At 53.6% G+C, this 18,424-nt stretch overlaps 1 protein-coding gene and 1 long non-coding RNA gene across 5 annotated transcripts in view; both read left to right on the top strand.

Moving 5' to 3' along the window:
* ALMS1 (ALMS1 centrosome and basal body associated protein) overlaps window positions 1–18,424 on the top strand; it is a 122,772-nt gene that overhangs the window by 30,604 nt on the left and 73,744 nt on the right. The window lies entirely within an intron of this gene.
* Window positions 3,036–5,290, top strand: LOC120638965. The gene is made up of 2 exons (XR_005661028.1): window positions 3,036–3,070; window positions 4,816–5,290. It is a non-coding gene; the product is annotated as an uncharacterized LOC120638965 (long non-coding RNA).

Raw genomic sequence — 18,424 nt, 5'->3', positions numbered from 1 at the left:
TCTAACTTCCAAGCCCGGGCTGTTTCCGCTAAGCCACGCTGCTTACTTTGCCAAGCACGTTGTATAGTTCTGTGAACACAGTAGGGGCTCAGCCTAGCGGTTAAAGCCTGGGCTTGGGAGTCAGAAGGACCTGGGTTCTAATCCCCGACTCCGCCACCCGACTGCTGTGAGACGTTGGACAAGTCGCTTCTCCGGGCCTCGGTGCCCTCAACTGTAAAATGGGGATGAGGACCATGAGCCCCGTGTGGGACAGGGACTGTGTCCATCCCTCTCCCCCTCTTCAAAGCCTTACCGAAGGCCCATCTCCTCCAAGAGGCCTTCCCCGACTAAGCCCCTCCTTTCCTCTTCTCCCACACCCTGCTGCGTCGCCCCGACTTGCTCCCTTTATTCACCACCTCAGTCCCACGGAACTCGTGTCCTTACCCCTAATTTATTATATGTAGATGTAAGCCCATTGTGGGCAGGGAGCGTGTCTGCCGACCCTGTTAAATTTTATATCATATATATCATATCACGTCTTATGATATTCATCCAAGTGCTTCGTACAGCGCTCTGCACACAGTAGATGCTCAGTAAACACGACTGATGGATCGATTAATGGCCAGTTAATATTTCAGGCAGATGAAACCCAAGGCAGAGCACCATTCCTCTCCTTATGTGCGGCCTGTAAACTGTGTCCGTCATTCATTCTTTCCATTCAGTCGTATTCATTCATCGCTTACTGTGTGCAGAGCACTTTACTAAGCGCTTGGGAAGGTATAATGCAGCACTGAACAGTCGCATTCCCTGCCCACGACGAGCTCACGGTCTAGAAGGGAGGAGATGAATTTATAAATTAAAATGACCGATACGTGCATAAGTGCCGAGGAGCTGGGACGGGGGAAGAGCAGAGGGAGCGGGTCAGGGAGCGGGAGAAGAGGAATGGGGGGCTTAGTCTGGGGAGGCCTCTCGGAGGAGATGGGCCTTCGATGAGGTTTTGAAGATGGGGAGAGTCACTGTCTGCGGGATTTGGGGAGGGAGGGCCTTCCGGGCCAGAGGTAGGATGTGGGCCAGGGGTCGGCGGCGAGGCAGGCGAGATGGAGGCACCGTGAGGAGGTCAGCGGCACCAGAGGAGCGGAGTGTGCGGGCTGGGCCGTAGAAGGAGAGAAGGGAGGTGAGGTTGGAGGGGGGAAGGGGATGGACTGCTTTAAGCCCATTGGAGAGGAGTTTTTGTTTGAATTGGAGGTGGGTGGGCAACCCCTGGAGATTTCTGGGGAGTCGGGGGGTGACATGACCTGCAGGTCTTTGTAGAAAGATGATCCGGGCAGCGGAGTGAAGTGTGGACTGGAGTGGGGAGGGACAGGAGGCTGGGAGGTCAGCAAGGAGGCTGAAGCGGTCATCGAGGCGGCAGAGGATGAGTGATTGTATTAACGGGGTAATAGACGGGATCTCCAAACCAGATCCTTGGCAGACATCCCCCCGTGTGGCTCTGTCGACCGGAGCGAATCCCTTCCTTAAAGGTGCGCTGTAGTTTTGCGGCGGCGGCGGCGGCGGCGACGCCGTGGAGTGATTAGCTGCTGCCTTCAGAACGGTATTCACTCATTCGTTCATTCAGTCGTATTCACTGAGCGCTTACTGTGTGCGAAGCACCGTACTGAGCGCCTGGGAGAGGACAGTACAGCAGCAAACTGACGCATTCCCCGTCCACAGCGAGCTCATTCTTCCAGGTGCTTGGGGATATGCGACCGACCGAAGTAAAAGTCCCCGGCCTCGGTGCCGTTGCGGTCTGCTAGGTGAGAATCCCATCACTTTTGGCCTCGCTTCGATTCTTAAAGCGCGTCGTCCGTCATCTCCTTCAGTCGTTTTACCGAGCTGCGGGCAGAGCACTCGACTCAGCGCTCGGGAGAGCACCGCGGAACAATTAACCGATGCATTCCCTACCCACGACGCGCTTCCAGGTCACCAGTGAAGTTGATGATTCTATTTCGCATTCGCCTAGCCGCTTTCCCCGATTCGGAGGGCCTTCGAAACCCGAGACGTTGGAGAGGCCAACTGGCCGCCTAGAATCCGGGGAATTCCGAAGTCTCTGTCCTTTAGGAGGAAACCCCAGTGGATAATTGGATAAGACGGGGACCGTGTCCAAAACAACTCGCTGGCCCCAGCGCTTAGTACCGGGCCTGGCACGTAGTACGCGCTTAGCAAATGCCACGGTTATTATCGTTACAGAATTAAAGAGAGGTGAAGTTATCCAGTTCGTCCCAGGCTAACTGGTAGAGAAGCAGCGTGGCTCAGTGGAAAGAGCACGGGCTTGGGAGTCAGAGGTCATGAGTTCGCATCCGGGATCTGCCACTTGTCAGCTGCGTGACTGTGGGCAAGTCACTTCACTGTGCCTCAGTTACCTCATCTGTAAAATGGGGATTAACTGTGAGCCTCATGTGGGACAACCTGATTACCCTGTATCTACCCTGCATCTACCCCAGCGCTTAGAACAGTGCTCGGCACATAGCGCTTAACAAATACCAACATTATTATTACTCGAGCCCCCGAATTCTTGATTTCCAACCAGTACCGGGATAAGTCGGTCTTGTGCAGCAGAATGACCAAATTGGATCAAACCAGTGGCTGAGCGGGCTGATGCGGGGGGAGGGTCAAACGAATAGTCCGTGCGGTTCAGTGTTGCCTTTATTGTTCTAGCGCACTCTCCCGAGCGCTTAGTACAGCGCTGGGCTCACAGTAAGTGTTCAGTAAAGAGGGCTGAATGAATGACTGACGGGAAAGCAGTCAGTTTAACGGTGATCGAAGCAGCGCTCTTCGCCGCGAAGCTTTGCCGAATGAGGCCGTGACGGAGGGATGCTCCTTCCACTGTATTTACTGAGCGCCTACCGCGTGCCAAGCACGGAACTAAGCGATCTCCAGGCGGCTGCCGATTAGTGGAGTGAAAAAAGGAGAAACCCCAAGCAGCTCGGAACGCAGTTTGAAAGACTCGGCGAGTCACCGTCTCAGAGGATGTGACGTAACAGACCTGTGGGAGTGTGTCTGTTTATTGTTCCACCGTCCTCTCCCAAGCGTTTAGTCCAGCGCTCTGCGCACGGTAAGCGCTCGATAAATACGACCGAAGGGAGGAGTGGGTGGTACGTAGGAGGCGGTGACTGGGGGAAGACCAGGATGATACACCGTACGAGAAAGGGAGGGCCCCGCAGAGAGTGAGCGCTCAATAAATACGACTGAATGAATCTAAAACACTGTCGCGGGTCTCAGGGTCTGCTGAGAGCCGATGGAGTAGCCCAACCAAAGGACGGCATTACGCGAGGATCCTGCGCGAGGGACTGAAAGACCCTGCCCTTTCAACCCCGGGGCCCTTGGGGAATCAAAAGGTTCACCTCTACAGGAATCCTCTTGAAACCAGGGCGCCTCCCGAGACGCCTCTTCGTCTTGGGACGGGAGGAAGGTGGGAATCGGTTTTGTACCGCCTCGAAATGAACTCTCCGCAGCAGCAGGGTACTTGGTGGCGTTACGGCAGTTTTCTCAGAGTCGGTTTCCCTGTGAGGTGAGGGAGTGGTTGTCGCAAATGCAGGAGTGTTGGCCCGAAGTATATCCCGTACTCTGCCTAGCAGACCGATGCTCGAGGCCTCGTAATGCCGGAGAAATATGTATTCTGTTTCATAGCTTTCAGACCTGCAGTGCAGCATTTCACTAAAACACCCCGACTCAGCTTATATTACTGTTTTGGGTTTTTTTTGCGGATTAGAGAGAACAGAAAAATATATTTTAAGAATAAAGGCTGCGGTGAGCATTAGAAAATGTTCTTTGTTCCTTTTTGAAGGACAATTTTTTTGTAAAAAAACCCCCAGGATTTTGCCTACTCCAGGTAGTCTGTGCTGTAACGTATTTTGAAGTTAAGATTCCAGTAGCTTCCTGAAGACAGGGATCGTGTCTCTCTACTCTCTTTGTCCTCTCCCAAGGGGTTTAGTGTAGTGTCAGTCTGTCAGTCGTATTTATTGAGAGCTTACTCTGCGCAGAGCACTGGACAGAGCGTTTGGAAGAGTACAGCTTAGCAATATAACAGATACAGTCTCTGTACTTGCTAATAGGAATAATTAAGGTACTTGTCTAGCGCTTACAACGTGCCAGGCACTGTGCTCAGCGCTGGGGTGGATACAAGCAAATCGGGTCGGACACGATCCCTGTCCCACGCCGGGCTCACGGTCTCAATCCCCGTTTTCCAGATGAGGGAACCGAGGCCCAGAGAAGTGAAGCGACTTGCCCCGAGTCCCACAGCAGACAAGTGGCGGAGCCGGGATTCGAACCCATGACCTTTCGACTCCCAGGCCCATCCTTGGAGTGATTAATACAGTATTCTCCCCTTAGTAAGCGCGTAGTATTTTTACACCAAACTGGATTTCCTTTCCTTTCATAGATTAAAGCGTAATCCAACCAACTGACAGAGATGGCATTTGAAGGCACACGAATAAGATAAGCGGCTTGGCGTAGCGGATGGAGCACGGGCCTGGGACTCAGGCGTGGGTTCTAATCCCGGCTCCGCCACTTGTCTGCTGTGGGACCTTGGGCGAGTCACTTCATTCCTCCGGCCCCCGGGGACCTCATCCGGAAAAGGGGGATGGAGACCGCGAGCCCAGTGTGGGACGGGGACTGTGTCCAACCCGATTGTCTCGTATCGACGCCGGTGCTCAGTCCGGTGCCTGGCACACGGCAGGCGCTTCACAGATAGCCCCGTTATTACGATGAGCAACTCCCGCTCGTGATTGATTTCCCCTTTTAGCCGTTGACGGTACCTAGAAGGTTTCACTTCTGTTCTATCCTCGTCTCTCCTCGCAGTCGGAACCGTCAGTCAGCAGGTTATAAGAGAAAGTAGTACAGCCTGCTCGGCTCGTTGAGGAAATGCGGCGTTGAAGAAGGCTTCTGACCTTCAGAGAGGCAGCGGGAAGAATCAGTGTTTTGACACAAGAAGCTCGAAAAGTAGCGCGCTGACGTCACGTGGTGCTTTGAACATCAGACACCTGCTCCGCCACCCACTAAACCTAGGAAACATCTGACCGAAGCCAGCCTACAAGCCGTCCCTCAGAATGCACGAAAAGGAGCATAAGATAGTCGAGCATTTTAGCTGGCAAAACTACTTGTCTTGCTACCTCTTAGCTACCGCGGCATTTAAAAGCAAAAACCTAGGCGAAGAAAACGGGAGATTTCTTTTTTGGGCGGCATTTCTGACTGGCTTATCACTGAGCGTCTCGGCACTTAGACTGTACTCTTGGGATGCTCTTCCGGCCTAGAAGAAATTATCGTTGCACTCGTGTGATGTTGCGTGTGATGATAATAGTAATTATAGTATTTGCTAAGGTCTTACTCTGTGCCGGGCACTGTACTGAGCGCTGGGGTGAATACGGGTTGGACCCAGTCCCCGTCATTCATTCAGTCGTCTTTATTGAGCGCTTACTGTGTGCAGAGCACTGTACTAAGCACTTGGGGAAGTACAGTACGGCAATAGAGAGATGTCTGCCCGCAACAAGCTCACGGACTAGAGCGGGGCGGACATCAATTCAGATAGACATCAGTATAAATAAAATTTCGGCGCGTGGGGTGGGCGGAGGGGGAGAGCAGAGGGAGCAAGTCAGGGCGACGCAGAAGGGAGTGGGAGATGAGGAAAAGTGGGGCTTAGTCTGGGAAGGCCTCTTGGAGGAGATGGGCCTGGATTAAGGTTTTGAAGGCGGGCCGGGGGGAGAGTCACTGTCTGTCGGATTTGAGGAGGGAGGGTGTCCCGGGCCAGAGGCGGGACGTGGACCAGGGGTCGTCGGCGAGGCAGGAGAGGTGCGGGCCCAGTGAGGAGGTTGGCAGTAGAGGAGCGAAGTGTGCGGGCTGGGTTGGAGAAGGAGAGAAGGGAGGTGAGGTAGGAAGGGGCGTGGTGATGGAGAGCTCTAAAGCCAGCGGTGAGGAGCTTTTGTTTGATATGGCGGTGGACAGGCAACCGCTGGAGATTTTCTAAGAGGGGGGTGACATGCCCCGAATGTTGCTGTAGAAAGACGATCCGGGCAGCGGAGGGAAGTAAGGACCGGAGTGGGGAGAGGCAGGAGGTTGGGAGGGCAGCAGGGAGGCCGATGCAGTCACCTAGGCGGGATGGGATGCGTGATTGTATTAATGTGGTAATCATTAATTAATGTATTCACATCCCACGTGGGGCTCACCGTCTCAATCCCCGTTTTCCAGATGAGGTAACTGAGGCCCAGAGAAGCGAAGCGACTCGCCCAAGGTCACACAGCAGGCAAGTGGCGGAGCCGGGGTTGGAACCCGCCTCCCAGGCCCGTGCCCTGTCCACTACGCCGTGCTGCAGATCTTATCGGTGTGCCTTCGGATGCCATCCCTGACAATAATAATGATGACGTTGGTATTTGTTAAGCGCTTAGCACTGTCCCACGTGAGGCTCACTGTCTTCACCCGCATTTTACAGATGATGGAACCGAGGCACAGAGAAGTGAAGTGACTTGCTCGCAGTCACGCAGCTGACAAGGGGCGGAGTCGACAATTGGATGGATTATGCTTTAATCTACGGAAGGAAAGGAAATCCAGTTTGGTGTAGTAATATTAAGCGCTTAGTGAGGGGAGAGTACTGTCAATCAGGCAATCAGTGGTATCTGTCGAGAAGTGGCTTGTCCTAGTGGATGGAACATGGGCCTGGGAATCAGAAGGACCTGGGTTCTAATCCCGGCCCTGCCGCTTGTCCCCCGGCTGACCTGGGACAAGTCGCTTCACGTCTCGGCAATCAAGAGTGTGGATTAAGAGCGTGAGCCGCATTTGGGATAGGGACTGGGTTACCTCCTCTGTAAAATGGGGATTAAGACTGTTGGCCTCCTATGGGACGGGGGCGGGGAGTCGGATTTAATCCCCATTTTACAGATGGGGTGATTTAGGCACAGAGGAAGTGAAGTGACTTGCCCAAGGTCACCAGAAGACATAATAATAATTATAATAATGATTGTGGTATTTAAACGCTCACTATATGCCAAGCACTCTTCTAAACGCTAGGGTAGATACAAGCTCCTCGTCTTCCCTCCCAAGCCCGGTCCTCCCCCAGCCTTCCCTATCGCCGTGGATGGTACGACCATCCTTCCCGTCTCTGAGGCCCGCGACCTCGGAGTCATCCTCGGCTCGTCTCTCTCGTTCACCCCACGCGTCCGATCCGTCAGCGAGACCTGCCGGTCTCGCCTCTACGATATCGCCAAGATCCGCCCTCTCCTCTCCACGCAAACGGCTACCTTACCGCTACGGGCTCTCGTTATATCCCGGCTAGATTACCGTGTCGGCCTTCTCTCCGACCTCCCTTCCTCCTCTCTCGCCCCGCTCCGGTCTGTTCTTCACTCCGCCGCCCGGCTCATCTTCCCGCAGAAACGCTCTGGGCGTGTCACTCCCCTGCTTAAACACCTCCAGCGGTTGCCTGTCTACCTCCGCTCCAAACAAAAGCTCCTCACTCTAGGCTTCGAGGCTCTCCGTCGCCTCGCCCCTTCCTACCTCTCCTCCCTCCTCTCTCTCTACCGCCCACCCCGCACGCTCCGCTCCTCCGCCGCCCGCCTCCTCGCCGTCCCTCGGTCTCGCCCGTCCCGCCGTCGACCGCCGGGCCCCGTCCTCCCGCGGTCCCGGAACGCCCTCCCTCCTCGCCTCCGACAATCTGATTCTCTTCCCCTCTTCAAATCCCTACTTAAAGCTCACCTCCTCCGAGAGACCTCCCCAGACTGAGCTCCCCCCGTTTTTCCCTCTGCTCCCTCTCCCCCCCCTTCACCTCTCCGCAGCTAAACCCTCTTCTTCCCTCTTTCCCTCTCCTCCTCCCCTTCTCCCGTCCCACCCCCTCGGCACTGTACTGGTCCGCTCGACCGTATATATCTTCGTCACCCTATTTATTTTGTTTAATGAGATGTACATCACCGTGATTCTGTTTAGTTGCCATTGTTTTCATGAGACGTTCTTCCCCTCGACTCCATTTATCGCCGTCGTTCTCGTCTGCCCGTCTCCCCCGATTAGACCGTAAGCCCGTCAGAGGGCAGGGACCGTCTCTATCTGTTGCCGATTCGTCCATTCCAAGCGCTTAGTGCAGTGCTCTGCACATAGTAAGCGCTCAATAAATACTAATGAATGAACGAATGAATGAAAATCGGGTTGGACACAGTCCTCCCCATCCCACATGGGGCTCCCAGGCTTAATCCCCATTTTACAGATGAGGTAACTGAGGCCCAGAGAAGTGAAGTGACCCACCCGAGGTCACGCAGCAGGCACGTGGCGGAGTTGGGATTAGAACACAGGTCCTTCTGACAGGTGACAGAGCTGGGATTCTTTCCACTAGCCCACGCGGCTTCTTTGACAGTGTTTTTTATTTTCAAAAATATTTCTCTTTCCCCCCGGCCCTTTCTGGTCTATCAGCAGTATAATCTGACGATCGACCCTACCTCTGCCTGCAGCAATTGCTGCGTGGAGAACATAACCTGTATTGTAACAAGCACCTGTCCTTCGTATTTCTTCTTTATGAAATCTGTCACGCGAAATAAGCTATATTTTTTGCCTCCTCTCCTTTGCTTATTGGCAGGTTTAGCAAACCTTTGTGACTCATTCTTGTCAACAGTGAGGCAAATCAAAAATTCATCCATTTAACTCTCCTACTGCTCCACCATGCTGGGCTGTGTCGAGGCATTTTGGACCAGATCCTTTTTTTTTTTTTTTTTTCCCCTCTCCGCTGAGGAGCATGGCCCAGTTGTCTCAACATTTGCGATTTCCAGGCTCAGCCGTTCTTGGGGGGGGTTCCATCCGGCATAAAATCACAACTACACAATTAGCTCTGTTAGAGGTTACCCTCCCAAGCGCTTAGTACAGTGCTCAACACACAGTAGACGCTCAATAATATGACAATTGTGGTATCTGTCAAGCACTTTCGGTGGAAGCAGCGTGGCTTAGTGGAAAGAGCACGGGCTGGGGAGTCAGGGGATGTGGGTTCTAATCCCGGCTCCGCCTCTTGTCTGCTGGGTGACCTTGGGCAAGTCGCTTCACTCCGCTGAGCTTCCGTTACCTCAGCTGGAAAACGGGCATGAAGACGATGTAGGATGTGGACGGGCCTCCACCTCGTTAGCTTGCATTTTCCCCAGCGCTCAGTACAGCGCCTCGCACAGAGTGACTGCCTAGAAAAACCCATAAAAAAATTTCCTCGCATCAGTATTTAGCAACCGAGTCTCTCAGTAAGGTAACGTGTCTTAGGGGGAAAATGCTCGTGGCTGGGATTTGGAAGACTTGTTAGACTACCTGTAAGGCTCTGAGCAAATCTGTTCACCCATCTCCCTCCCCCCCCCCCCCCCCACACGGTGCCGGACACTGTACTAAGCGCCGCGGTAGATAGGAGATAAACAGGTTGTACCCCTTCCGCGTCCCACTTGGGGCTCATGATCTTAATCCCCATTGTCCAGATGAGGTAACTGAGGCACAGAGAAGTTAGGTGGCTCACCCAAGGCCACGCGACAAACAAGTGGGGCTGCATCGTTTTCCTTCCCAGTCGATGGGTGGTTGCGATTGCGTGCTGAGCCCCGTACTGAGCACTCGGGAGAGCATTCGTTCATTCAGTTATATTTTTTGAGCGCTTACTGTGTGCAGAGCACTGTACTGAACGCTTGGGAGAGTGCAGCATAACAATGAACAGATACATTCCCTCCCGCGGAGTTTACGTTCTGCCCCGGCGAACCTCATGATAGGTTTGGAGGGGACAGCGTGATCTTGGATGTTTATGGACTTCAGAAGAGAAGCGCTGCTAAATCTGAAATATCGTCATCATCACGTTCAAGTTACTGTACGTTGCCTCTTGACTTAAGGTATCTGCCGAGACCCTTTCGCTGACAGCTTCTGAGTTTGAACCCTGGCTGCCGAAGAAGAATTCTTTTCTGCTTCGGGGATGTGAGGAGAGGGAGGAACGAGGCCGTTGTCTACCTGGGAATTTTTCTTTCTCAAATCCGTCTGTATCCGCGGTGCGGTTTAAAGCCCCCCTCTTTGTGCGTTTGCTTTTTAGGCGGGCTTTCTCTCGAAGGTCAGAGACTGTTGTTAAAACAAGCGTTCAGTTTGGGTTTTTTTGGGTTTTTTGTAGCTTTAATGTGGTGTTTTATTCTCCGATGGGGGGATTTTTTTGGTCCCGGAGGTGCTGCCTTAATTTCATAAAAGGTGTGGTTTTGAGTCGTGAGGTGATCCTTAGTTGAAATGCACCTCGAAAAGGTGCAGATTTATCATTTACGGGCACCGAAGGTGGATTCGCCTCAACACAGGTTTTCCTGGGAAGAAGATATCAGGGGAGAGGATGATAATGCAGCTTGGCTCAGTGGAAAGAGCACGGGCTTTGGAGTCAGAGGTCATGGGTTCGAATCCCGGCTCGGCCACTTGCCAGCCGTGTGACTGTGGGCAAGTCACTTCGCTTCTCGGTGCCTCAGTCACCTCTTCTGTACAGTGGGGATGAAGACCGTGAGCCCCACGTGGGACGACCCGATTCCCCTGTGTCTACCCCAGCGCTTAGAACAGTGCTCGGCACATAGTAAGCGCTTAACAAATACCAACGTTATAATGGGATACTTGCAGATACTGGAAAACTGGATCGATTGCAAGGGAGGTGACGTCTCTCTAGACTGTAAGCTGCTTGTGAACAGGAACCGCATCTGCCAACTCTGTTGTATGGTATTCATTCATTCAGCGGTATTTACTGAGCCCTTACTATGTGCAGAGCACGGTACTTGATCGTGGCTCAGTGGAAAGAGCCCGGGCCTGGGAGCCAGAGGTCGGGGGTTCGAATCCCCGCTCTGCCACTTGTCAGCTGTGTGACTGTGGGCAAGTCACTTCACTTCCCTGGGCCTCACTTCCCTCATCTGTAAAACGGGGATGAAGACCGTGAGCCTGACGTGGGACGACCTGATTCCCCTGTGTCTCCCCCAGCGCTTAGAACAGTGCTCGGCACGTGGGAAGCGCTTAACGAAATACCAGCGTTATTATTGAGAAGCAGCGTGGCTCAGTGGAAAGAGCCCGGGCTTGGGAGTCAGAGGTGGTGGGTTCGAATCCCCGCTCTGCCACTTGTCAGCTGTGTGACTGTGGGCAAGTCACTTCACTTCCCTGGGCCTCAGTTCCCTCATCCGTAAAACGGGGATGAAGACCGTGAGCCTGACGTGGGACGACCTGATTCCCCTGTGTCTCCCCCAGCGCTTAGAACAGTGCTCCGCACGTAGGAAGCGCTTAACGGATACCCACGTTATTATTATCATTACTGAATTCTTGGAATGTACAATTCGGCAACAGATCGAGACATTCCCTGCCCAGCGACGGGCTCACGGTCTAAACCGGGGAGACCGACGACAAAACGAAACAAGTGGGCATCGGTGCCATCGAGATAAGCAGGATCATAGGTATATACACATGATTAATAAAATAAATAGAATAATAGGTATGTACAAATAGACACAGGTGCTGCGGGGAGGGGGGTAGGGCAGAGGGAGGGAGTAGGGGCTATGAGGGGAGGAGGAGCAGAGGAAAAGGGCCTCCCGGAGGAGGTGAGCTCCCAAACGTGTAGTACAGTGCTCTGCACACGGTAGCTACTCGATAAATACACTTCCCTCCTCTAGTGCTAACCTTCTCGGCGTGCCTCGATCTCTCCCGTCCCGCCGCCGACCCCCGGCCCGCGTCCTGCCTCTGGCCTGGGACGCCCTCCCTCCTCAAATCCCACGGACGACGACTCTCCCCCTCAAGGCCTCAGAGAAGTGAAGCGACTTGCTCAAGGTCACGCAGGGGACCCGTGGCGGAACGGGGAGTGGAACCCAGGTCCTCGTGACTGCCGGGCCCGGGCCCCGTCCGATAAGCCGCCCTGCTTCTCCGCTGCGGCCGTACTGGGCCCTGGGTTGGATGCAGCCCCCCTTGAGTGGGAGTTCAGAGGGAATTGAGAGACAGAAGCAGCAGGGCCTAGCGAGAGAAGCCGCTGTACACACACGTAGAAGCGGCACGATGCAGCGGGCGGAGCAAGGCCTAGTAGGAGGGCCTGGGTTCTAATCCCGGCCCCGCCACCTGTCCGGTGTGTGACCTTGGGCGAGTCGCACCCCCGATTGATCGATCTGTGCACGCGTGACTAAATAAGCAAAGCTGGAGCATCTCAGAGAAACGGTGCCGATCGCCCCCCCCCCCCCCCCCCCCCCCCCCGTGCCCCGGGCGGGCTGGAGGATTTTGGGAGGGTGGAGGGGCGGGAAAGGATCGAGCCCTCTGCCAGGAACGTCCAGCCGGTGAGATCTGGCCCGAGGCCCGGAAGTCCGAGGGTGGCGGTAGGATTCCTCGGCACTGAGCCTCCGACTGTCCACAGATCCTCCTTGTCCTCACGTACCTTCTCGGCCCCCCGGCACCTTCTGCCCCTCCACCCGTCTCTCTTGAAAATGCGCAGATTTATCATTTACTGGCATTGACGATAGGTTCACCTCAACACAGCTTTTCCTGGGAAGAAAATATCGGGGGAGAGGATGATAGTGGGATCCTTAAAGAGCGGCTCTGGAAGCAGCCCGGCTTAGTGGAAAGAGCCCGGGTTTGGGAGGACGTGAGTTCTCATCCAGGCTCCGTCACTTGTCTGCTCGGTGACCTTGGGCGAGCCACTTCACTTCTGTGGGCCTCAGTGACCTCGTCTCGAAAAGGGGGATTAAGATGGGGACCCCCGTGCGGGGCAACCTGATGACCGTGTATCTACCCCAGCGCTTAGAACGGTGCTTGCCACATAATAAGCGCTTAGCAAAGGCCACAATTATGATGTGGGACAAACCGATTACCTCGTATCTACCCCAGTGCTTGGAACAGTGCTTGGCACAGAGTAAGCGCTTACCAGATACCATCATCATCATTATTATTATTATGTTGGACAAACTGATGACCTTGTATCTACCCCGGTGCTTAGAACAGTGCTTGGCACAGAGTAAGCGCTTAAATACTCTAATTATTATTACGTGGGACAAACTGATGGCCTTGTATCTACCCCAGCGCTTAGAACAGTGCCTGGCACATAGTAAGTGTTGAACAAATGCCGTTATTATTATTATTTTTTTTTGAGAGCTCCCAGCGGGGCCCTGGGAAGACTTCAGAGCAGCAACGTGGCCTAGTGTCAGAAGGGCCTGGGAGTCAGAAGGGCCCGGGTTCTAATCCCGGCTCCGCCGCTCGTCGGCTGTGTGACCCTGGGCAAGTCGCTTCACTTCTCTGGGCCTCCATGACCTCTTCTGTACAATGGGAATGAAGACCGTGAGCCCCATGGGGGGCGGGGACTGCGTCCAACCTGATGAGCTTGTCGATAACCCAGTGTTTAGTGCAGTGCTTGGCACGTAGTAAGTGCTTAACAGATACCATTTGGATTAAAAAAAAGGCTGTTATCATAATTGAGAGGTGTTCTCTTTTGGCTTCCCCTTTCCCTTCTCCACGCTCTCCTGCCAATCCTGAAAATCCCCACCCCAGCCCACCTTCTCTCTTGCTCGTCTGACAGGATCTGCTAGATTCATTCATCATTCGGTCAGTCGTATTTAGTGAGCGCTTACTGTGTGCAAAACACTGTACTAAGCGCTTGGGAGACGACGGCACAACGACAAGCAGACACATTCCCTGCCCACAACGAGCTCACAGTTCAGAAGAGCGGGCTTGGCGGGGGATCAAGCTGGATGGGCCGTGTCTGGTTTTTGACAGAGGGGATTCATTCAGTAGTATTTATTGAGCGCTTACTGCGTGCAGAGCACTGTACTATGCGCTTAGAATGTACAATTCGGCAACAGATAGACAATCCCTGCCCAATGATGGGTTTGGGGATAAAGTGCTGTCTTTGTTTTGGGCTACTTCAGGTCCTCTTTTAATGGTATTGACGACGATGATGGTGACGATAGTTGTGGTTTTTGTTAAGCGCTAACTATGCGCCAGGCACTCTTCTAAGCGCTGGGGTGGATATAAGGAAAGCGGCTTGGACACAGTTCCTGTCCCGCATGGGGCTCACAGTTCTCAATCCCCATTTTTCAGAAGAGGAAACTGAGGCCCCCGAGAAGTGAAGTGACTTGCCCAAGGCCACACAGAGCAGATAAGTGGCGGAGCCGGGATTAGAACCCATGACCTTCTGACTCCCAGGCCCGGACTCTATCCGCTACACCATGCTGCTTGATGGAATTCCCTCGTGGCTAAAGGATTTGTACATTGCAAGCGCTTAGTACAGTGCTCTGCACATAGTAAGCGCTCAAAAAATACTATTGAATGAGGAAGGGGAAAAAAGCGATCGGGACCCAAGCAGTCAGTGGTATTTACTGAGCGTTGACTGTGTTCAGAGCACTGCACTGAGCGCTCGGGAGAGGACGGTAGAGGAGATAGACGCGGTCCCAGTTTACAGACCAGAGGGGGAGACAGACGTTAAAAGAAATTCGAGAGAGAGGAGATGGCGGAGTATAAAGGAGATTCATTCAATCGTATATATGGAGCGCTTACTGTGTGCAGAACTGTGCGCTTACTGTACTAAGCGCTTGGGAGAGGACAGTAGAACAGTAAACAGACACTTTCAGCGCCTACAGTCTAGAGGGATAAATGGACATGGTGCTGTGGGTCTGAAGGTGGGGTGAAAATCAGCGTTCTTAAGGGGTACAGACCCAAGCGCGTGATTAGCACAGAAGGAGGAAAAATGAGGGTTTAGTCAGGGAAGGCTTCCTGGAGGAGATATCAATCCATCCTATTTACTGAGCGCTTACTGTGTGCAGAGGACCGTACCAAGCGCTCGGGAGAGTACAGTACGACAGAGACGGGAGACACGTGCTCCGCTAACAACGATCTCACAGTCTGGAGGGGGAGATAGGCATTAATATAAATAAATAAATAAATTACGGACATGTACATAATCCATCAGTTTCTCGTATCTGTCGAGCCCTTACCGCGGGAATGTCGCCGTACTGAATGCTTGAGAGAGCACAGTGCGACGATCTAATGGACACATTCCGCGACGAGCTTACGGTCTAGAGGGAGCGATAGAGATTGATATGAATCAGTAAATTACGGATGTGGAAATAAGCGGTGTGGGGGTGGTGAATTAAGGGAGCAAGTCAGAGCGACGGGAGAAGGGAGCGGGAGAAGAGGAATGGAGGGCTTAGTCAGGGAAGGCCTCTTGGAGGAGATGGGCCTGCGGTAAGGTTTTGAAGGAGGGGAGAGTCATCGTCTGTGGGAATCGAGGAGGGAGGGCGTTCCAGGCCGGAGGCGGGACGGGGGCGAGAGGTCGGGGGCGAGATGGACGAGATGAAGGCCCGGGGGGAAGGTTGGCGCTAGAAGAGCCAATTGTGCGGGCTCAGTTGGAGTGAGAAAGTAGCGCAGTGAGGTAGGAGGGGGCAAGGGGATGGAGGGCTTTAAAGATTGGATTTTCGTGGCCTTCAAAAACGGGGGAAATGATGAATAGGAAAGGGGAAGGAGCTCCAGGCCGGAGGAAGGACACGGGCAAGGGGTCGGGACCGAGTAGACAGGCCGGGGGCTGGCCACGGAAAAGTGAAGCGTGCGGGTCAGTAGATCAGCGAGGTGAGGTAGGAGCGGAAGAGCAGACGTGGGCTCTTGAGGAGTGGAGAGATGGCGATGGAGAGGTCTTTAGAAAGATTATCCGGGCAGCAGAGTGAAGTGTGGACCGGAGAGGGGAGAGGAAGGAGGGCGGGAGGTCGGTGGAGGAGGCCGATGGAACAGTCGAAGCGCAGGGTACGATAAGGGCTTGGATCGGAAGCAGCGTGGTCTAGTGTCTAGACCCCGGGAGTCCGAAGGACCTGGGTTCTAATCCCGGCTCTGCCACTTGACTGCCTGTGTGACCTTGGGGAAGCCGCTTCACTTTTCTGGGCCTCAGTCTCCTCTCATTGGTTGTCGCATTTATTAAGCGCTTACCGGGTGCAGAGCACTCGACTGAGCGCTTGGGGAAAGTACGATACAGCAATAAAGAGAGGCCGGTCCTGACCAGAACGAGGTCACAGTCTGCGGGGGGAGACGGATGTCGATACAGATAACCAGATGTCAAGACAAGTGAAGAAAATGACAGATACATCTAAGTGCTGGGGGACTGGAGTTGGGGGAAGAGCAGAGGGATTAAGGATGACGCAGAGGGGAAGGGGAGAAGAGGAAAGGGGGGCTTGGAATTGGGGCTCATCCTGAGCGGAAGCTTCGGGAAGGTTGGGATGGCAAGAGGTAGAATCCGAAGCGGCCCCGTGAACTGCGCCTCCTCAAGGCAACGTCACAGTGAAAGGCGATCTTTTCTTTTTTACGGTATTTGCTATTTACTATGTGCCAGGCACGGTACTAAGTACTGGGGTAGATAGAAGATAATAATGGCAATTACGGTGTTTCCTGAGCGCTCACTATGTGCCAGATACTGTACCGAACACTGGGGTGGACACAGGCAAATCAGTCATATTTACTGAGCGTTTACCGTGTGCTAAGCACTGTGCTAAACCCCATGGGAGAGTCGAGTGTAACGATAGACAGATGCCTGCCCGTAACGAGCTCACGGTCTAGAGGGGAGATGGGTAAGATGCCCTCATCTGTAAGCGGAGGATGAAGACTGTGAGTCCCATGTGTCCAACCCGATTTCCTTGTACGTGCCCCGGCGCTTAGGTCAGTGCCGGCACATAGAGCTTAACACCACGGTTTTTATTGTCATTATTAGCTGGAGAGAAGGGGGCAGGTTTTAGAGATGTTGTGAAGGCAGAAACGACAAGATTTCGTGACAGACCGAATATGCGGGTTCGAATGAGAGAGAACGGAGGATAATGTCGAGGTTACGGGCTCGTGAAGCAGGGAAGATGGTGGTGCCAGGACGGCTTAGTGAACGGAGCCCGGGTTCGGGAGTCCAAGGTCGTGGGTTCCAATCCGGGCTCCACCACTTATCAGCTGTGTGACGTTGGGCAAGTCACTTCTCTATCCCTCAGTGACCTCATCTGTAAATTGGGGATTACGACTGCGAGCCCCACGTGGGGCGACCTGATGACCTTGTATCTACTCCAGCGCTCAGAACGGTGCACCTAGTAAGCACTTAACACACGCCATCACTGTTATTATTGTAGGGATGAAAAAGTCTTCGGGAGGATGGGGAGTTCTGTTTTGGACGTGTTTAGTCGGAGACGGCGGCGGGAAACCGGACCAGAGATGTCCTGATGGCAGGAGGAAATGCGAGACTGCAGGGAAGGAGAGAGATCAGGGTTGGAGATGGAGATTTGGGAATCCTCGTAGCGATGGTAGTTGAAGCCACGGGAGCGAATGAGTTCTCCAAGGGAGTGAGGGGAGATGGAGAATAGAAGGGGACCCAGAACCGAGCCTTGAGGGGCCCCCACAGTTAGGGGGAGGGAAGCAGAGGAGGAACCCGCGAAAGAGACCGAGAGTGAGCGGTCAGAGAAAAAGGTGGAGAACCGGGAGAGGACAGAGTCAGAGAAGCCCATGATGATGATTATTATTAAGTGCCGTCGCGTCATTTCCGATTCGTAGAGACTCCACGGCTATACTTTCTCCAGAGCGTCCTGTCCTCTGCCGTATTCCGCAGCCTTTCTAACGGTTCTTCCGTCATCGTTGTTTTGGTGTCTGTCCATCTAGCTGCCCGTCTGCCTCTTCCACGTATTCCCTGGACTTTTCCTAGCGTTAGTGTCTTCTCCAGAAAACCAGTCCTCCCGATGACGTGTCCGAAATGCGCTCATCCAAGGCGAGTCATTTGGCCTCCCAAAGACCGCTTCGGTTTACTTTGCTCTAAAATCCCTCTGTTGTCTTTCGGGCAGTCCACGATAATAATAATGATAGTAATTATCGTTGACTTAGCGAGAAGCAGTGGGGCTTAGCGGATAGAGCGGGGACCCGGGATTCGGAAGGTCCCGGGTTCTGATCCCGGCTCTGACACGGGTCTGCTGTGTGACCTTGGGCGAGTCGCTTTGCTTCTCTGGGCCTCAGTTAAGCTCATCTGTAAAATGGGGATTAAGAGCGTGAGCCCCAAGGGGGACAGGGACTGTGTCCGACCTGATTAGCCTGTGTCGACTCCAGTGCTTAGGACGGCGCTCGGCACATAGTAAGCGCTAAACGAGTGCCATAATCATTAGGTTGTGGGAGGCAGAGGTGCTGGTGAAATAAAAGAGACTGAGGAGAAATTGCCAGAGAAATAGGGGGGAACCCAGAAGAGAACAGAGTCAGTGAAGCCAATAATAATATAACTGTGGTGTTTAATTCATTCATTCATTCATTCATTCAATAGTATTTATTGAGCGCTTACTATGTGCAGAGCACTGTACTAAGCGCTTGGGATGAACAAGTCGGCAACAGATAGAGACGGTCCCTGCCGTTTGACGGGCTTACGGTCTAATCGGGGGAGACGGACAGACGAGAGCGATGGCGATAAACAGCGTCAGTGCTAACTGTGCGCTCAGCGCTGTACTGGGTGCTGTACAAG

The sequence above is a fragment of the Ornithorhynchus anatinus genome, chromosome 18 (assembly GCF_004115215.2).
Source record: "Ornithorhynchus anatinus isolate Pmale09 chromosome 18, mOrnAna1.pri.v4, whole genome shotgun sequence".
NCBI classification, from domain to species: domain Eukaryota; kingdom Metazoa; phylum Chordata; class Mammalia; order Monotremata; family Ornithorhynchidae; genus Ornithorhynchus; species Ornithorhynchus anatinus.
This window is presented reverse-complemented; position numbering and strand designations above follow the sequence as displayed.